The following is a 6,000-nucleotide window of genomic DNA, read 5'->3' as shown; positions in this document are numbered from 1 at the left end:
CTGGAATTATAAATGACGGACTTTTGCTGTTTTGCTTTGATTAGGAGGAGAGAGAGGTAGAGAGGCGGAGAGATTTAGGGAGGGAAGTCCAAAGCTTAGGGCCTAGGCAGCTGAAGGCATGGCCGCCAATGGTGGAGCGATGAAAATCGGGGATGCACTAGAGGCCGGAATTGGAAGAGCGCAGAGATCTCGGAGGGTTGTAGGGCTGGAGGAGGTTACAGAGATAGGGAGGGGCGAGGGCCATGGAGAGATTTGAAAACAAGGATGAGAATTTTAAAATCGAGGCGTTCTCAGACCGGGAGCCAATATAGGTCAACGAGCTCAGGGGGTGATGGGAGAAAGGGACTTGGTGTGAGTTAGGATACGGGCAGCAGAGTTTTAGATGAGTTTATGGAGGGCGCAAGATGGGAGGCCGGGCAGGACAGCAAGGAAATGCCTTTCTGTACATGCATGGTGCTACCTTTACTGCACTGCCATTAAGTTTCCTGTCACTGCAGCGGCTGGCACGGGTCATGGAACCCAAGGGAAACAAAGATTTCAACCCATTTGATACTGGGTCGTCCTTCAGTTCAATTGGAGATTTCTGTTATTAATCAAATGTGAGCTCAACAATGTCCTGTTTTACACTCCTCATCCTGGGTGAGGTTGAACTGCTGAGATTAATCCTTGGCTTGTGCAAATTCTAAATTAAAATAAAACATAAGCCACATAAAAGGAGGCTGCAGTGTTTAAAAGGCTACAAGATGCTTGTCGCAAACGAATTTATGAATGGAGACCTTGAACAGCTCTGAGTTTCTGCTGTATGAGTCTTGGGCACCATCTGCTGCACTAACTCTACACTGCAGGTTGGGCTTTAAATATTGGCGAAGGCTTTGATCGTACAAGATGTACACTTGAGTACATAATCCAGGCTGACACTCCCAGTGCCAGTACTGAGGGAGGTGCTACACTGTCGGGGGTGCCGTCATTCGGATGAGATGTTAAACCGAGGTGTAGACGTAAAAGATTCCACGGCACTATTTCGAAGAAAAGCAGGGGAATTCTCCCCGGTGTCCTGGCCACTATTCATCCCTCAACCAACATCACTAAAACAGATTATCTGGTCATTCTCACATTGCTGTTTGTGGGATCTTGCTGTGCGCAAATTGGCTGCCACGTTTCCTACGTTACAACAGTGACTACACTTCAAAAGTACTTCATTGGCTGTAAAGCACTTTGGGACATCCTGTGGCAAATGGAATTCAATGCAGACAAATGTGAGATCATCCACTTTGGATCAAAAAAGGATAGAACAGGGTACTTTCTAAATGGTAAAAAGTTAAAAACTGTGGATGTCCAAAGGGACTTAGGGGTTCAGGTACATAGATCATTGAAGTGTCATGAACAGGTGCAGAAAATAATCAATAAGGCTAATGGAATGCTGGCCTTTATATCTAGAGGACTGGAGTACAAGGGGGCAGAAGTTATGCTGCAGCTATACAAAACCCTGGTTAGACCGCCCCTGGAGTACTGTGAGCGGTTCTGGGCACCGCACCTTCGGAAGGTCATATTGGCCTTGGAGGGAGTGCTGCGTTGGTTTACTGGAATGATACCCGGACTTCAAGGGTTAAGTTACGAGGAGAGATTACACAAATTGGGGTTGTATTCTCTAGAGTTTCGAAGGTTAAGGGGTGATCTGATCGAAGTTTATAAGATATTAAGGGGAACAGATAGGGTGGATAGAGAGAAACTATTTCCGCTGGTTGGGGATTCTCGGAGTAGGGGGCACAGTCTAAAAATTAGAGCCAGACCTTTCAGGAGCGAGATTAGAAAACATTTCTACACACAAAGGGTGGTAGAAGTTTGGAACTCTCTTCCGCAAACGGCAATTGATACTAGCTCAATTGCTAAATTTAAATCTGAGATAGATAGCTTTTTGGCAACCAAAGGTATTAAGGGATATGGGCCAAAGGCAGGTATATGGAGTTAGATCACAGATCAGTTATGATCTTATCAAATGGCGGAGCAGGCACGAGGGGCTGAATGGCCTACTCCTGTTCCTATGTTCCTGTGTCCTGAGGTCGTGAAATGCAAATGCTATAGAAATGCAAATCTTTCTTTTCTTTTCCTGATGATTCTGGACCTTGCGGAAAGCTTCTAAAATAACACGAATTTTGTGCTGGTTGGTGCCCTTTCTTGGAGAGGTCCGAGTTAGAGAGAGAAAATGATGAGGTGATGTCCTACTGCACAGAAACAGCAGAGGGTACCCCACCTAAGCCCCCGGGGCCAACTAACCACCTCAGGCAGTGTGCGTTTGGCACTGGCTGTACGTCACTGAGAGGCAGAGTGGGAAAAGAATTCTGACAGCAAGTGACGACTTTCGTCACAGAATCCGTTGTGTTGGGCGTGAGGGGGCAGTTCGGGTAATAAATCATCCAAAAACAGAGAGATGATCGTAGAACCACAGAGGAGGGCAGCTTTGGGGCAGTTCGTGCCTCTCAGACACTTTGATTTGCCAAATTCCATTTGCGTGTGTGCTTTTTATGACTTCAACCGTTTGATGTGAACCTAGACAAGTGCTTTGATTAACCTTGTCATGGTCTCACAACATAGGGTGGTTAAACACAATGAATTTTAATACTTATCCTTCAGGCAAAACATACTTTGAATTCATGCTTTTTAGTTGGCTTGCCTTTAAGTGTTCTTATCTAGAATTGTTCTCAGGCTGTAATTTTAACTGTTCAGAATGAACATTGTGAGTATTTGGTGTCGTGTTTTGGGGTGATGGGAGAGGGGGGGCGTGTATACTGAGCAAAGTGAGGGGGTGCCAGCCGTTTCAGGGAATACAACATTGCTCTTGACAACTGGTTTCATTGTTCCTGGGCTGGCGGCGGGGGGAGGGAAATCAGCCAGGGTTCCTGCTCCTGATCGCTATCCATTGGCTCCCCTGCTGGAAAGTGCCCGTCTGTAGCTTTTGGGTGAGGACGGAATCAGGGTGGGCCGTGGTTGAATGGAACTGCCGGCACTCGTTTTGGGGAGATCCCAGGGAACTATCAGAGCCTGTGGGACCATACCCCAGCAAGAGTGGGGGCCCATTCAAAGAGAAAGGGAGAAAAACGGGTGGAAAAAATGAGTGTCGAAGCTGAAAGATCTCAAAATCAACATGGACATTGGGGCAATGGCAGCAGTAGGAGGAGGGACAACAAGAAACAAAAAATCTTCACGCGAGGGGACCAAGAGTTTCAGGTATTTTGGGTATGACCCTTCCTGAATGCAGATGTAGGGTTTATACCTGAAATGTTAACCAGTCTTTTCTCTTCACAGATGACACCAAACCTGCTGTGTAATTCCAGCATTTTCTGTTTCTGCTTTAGGTACCAGTCGTTCCCATGTGCTGTTGCTTATGGTGAGTCCAAGGATTCACTGTTTGATAAAGAAAGACTTGCATTTCTATAGCATCTCTTACAACCTCAGGACGTCCCAAAGAGCTTTACAGCCAATGAGGTCATTTTGAAGTGTAGTCACTGTTGGAATGTAGGAAACGCGGCAGCCATTTTGCGCACAGCAAGATCCCACAAACAGCAATGTGATAAATGACCAGGTCATTCCATGATAGTGGTGTTGGTTGAGAGATAAATATTGGCCAGGACACTGGGGAGAATTCCCTTGCTCTTCTTCGAAATAGTGCCATGAGATCTTTTATGGTGGCACCATGATGCCAGGCAGTGAGTGGAGGAATGGGGGATATGAATGTTGATATGAAGAATGATGGTTTGGCAATAGGGGGAGGGAACTGCTTTGACTGAACAGGGCATCTCTTTTTATTCAACATGGAGTGGAGCAGGTATGTGGTCACAGAGTGGGGGGTTCCTACTTTGTGGTATCTCTGTAACCTCCTCCAGCCCTCCAACCCTCCCAGATCTCTGCGCTCCTCCAATTCCGGCCTCTTGCGCATCCCCGATTTTCATCGCTCCACCATTGGCGGCCGTGCCTTCAGCTGCCTAGGCCCTAAGCTCTGGAATTCCCTCCCCAAACCTCTGCGCATCTCAACCTCTCTCTCCTCCTTTAAGACGCTCCTTAAAACCTACCTTTTTGACCAAGCTTTTGGTCACCTGTCCTAATATCTCCTTATGTGGCTCGGTGTCAAATCATAGTATTCATAGTATCATAGTAGGCACAGCAAAGGAAGAGGTCATTCGGCCCATCGTGCCTGTGCCAGCTCTTTGAAAGAGCTATCCAATTAGTCCCATTCCCCTGCTTTCCCTATAGCCCTGTAATTTTTTTCCCTTCAAGTATTTATCCAATTCCCTTTTGAAAGTTATTATTGAATCTGCTTCCACCACCCTTTCAGACAGTGCATTCCAGATCATAACAACTCGCTATATAAAAAAATTTTTCCTCCTGTCGTCTATGGTTCTTTTGCCAATCACCTTAAATCTGTGTCCTCTGGTTACCGACCCTCCTGCCAGTGGAAACAGTTTCTCCTTAATTACTCTGTCAAAACCATTCATAATTTTGAACACCTCTATCAAATCTCCTCTTTACCTTCTCTGTTCTAAGGAGAACAATCCCAGCTTCTCCAGTCTCTCCACATAACTGAAGTCCCTCATCCCTGGTACCATTCTAGTAAATCTCTTCTGCACCCTCTCTAAGGCCTTGACATCCTTCCTAAAGTGTGGTGTCCAGAATTGAACACAATACTCCAGCTGAGGCCTAACCAGTGTTTTATAAAGGTTTAGCGTAACTTCCTTGCTTTTGTACTCTGCCTCTATTAATAAAGCCAAGGATCCCATTTTTTAACAGCCTTCTCAACTTGTCCTGCCACCTTCAAAGATTTGTGTATGTGCACCCCAAGGTCTCTCTGTTCCTGCACCCCCTTTAAAATTGTACCATTTAGTTTATATTGCCTCTCCTCATTCTTCCTACCAAAATGTATCACTTCACACTTCTCAATGTTAAATTCCATCAGCCATGTGTCTGCCCATTTCACCAGTCTGTCTATGTCCTCCTGAAATCTGTTACTATCCTCCACATTGTTTACTACATTTCCGAGTTTAGTGTCATCTGCAAACTTTGAAATTATACCCTGTATACCCAAGTCCAGGTCATTAATATATATCAAAAAGAGCAGTGGTCCTAAATTTTGTTTGATAATTGCTCCTGCGAAGCGCCTGACTGACCCTGCCATTCTCATCAGTCTCTACCACAGCCTCAAGCAGAGGAACACCTGCGCTCCTGGCCTCAGCCCTCGGAACACCTCCAGCTGCTTCAGGCCTAGGATTCCAAATCCGACCCTACTCCATCCCTGCTTCAACTCGAGTCACATATTCCACTTCAGCTCCTCTGTTGCCTGACTGCTCCCCTCCGTGCACTTCATTCCTCCCCCTCGATCCACTACCCAAGATCCGTATCCCGGGTTATATTTTTGAGCAATGCCACGGAAGGTCTGCCGGTGTCATTTTAATATTGACCTGGTCAATGGGCACAGCGCAAATTAAACCCACCAGTGTCCAAACCAGCACTCTTGCCAACGGGGGCTGCTGCATAACGACCAGGAGTAGAAATTTGGACTAATAGGAACAGGAGGAGGCCATTCAGCCCCTCGAGCCTGCTCCACCAGTCAGTTAGATCATGGCTGATCTGTATCTCAAATCCATTTACCCGCCTTAGGAACATAAGAATATAGGAAAATAGGAACAGGAGGCCATTCAGCCCCTCGAGCCTGTTCCGTCATTCAATAAGATCATGGCTGATCTGTGACCTGACTCCATATACCCGCCTTAGTCCCATTTCCCTTAATACCTTTGGTTAACAAAAATCCAACGAACTCAAATGTTTCACCTCCCTCGTTGGGGTGGAGGGTGGGGTATAGGGCACTGAGGCCCATAGCAACAGCCCTTAGCTCCACCTCCTAAACAACTCACTTGTGGCAGTGCGCGGGACACTGATAATCTCGTGCTCCTTCCAACGGCGTAAAAGGTTTTAATTTTCTTTTTAACCGATTCCTTCTCCGACGCCTCA

This window comes from Heptranchias perlo, chromosome X (assembly GCF_035084215.1).
Source record: "Heptranchias perlo isolate sHepPer1 chromosome X, sHepPer1.hap1, whole genome shotgun sequence".
NCBI lineage: Eukaryota > Metazoa > Chordata > Chondrichthyes > Hexanchiformes > Hexanchidae > Heptranchias > Heptranchias perlo.
Note: the sequence above shows the minus strand (reverse complement) of the source record.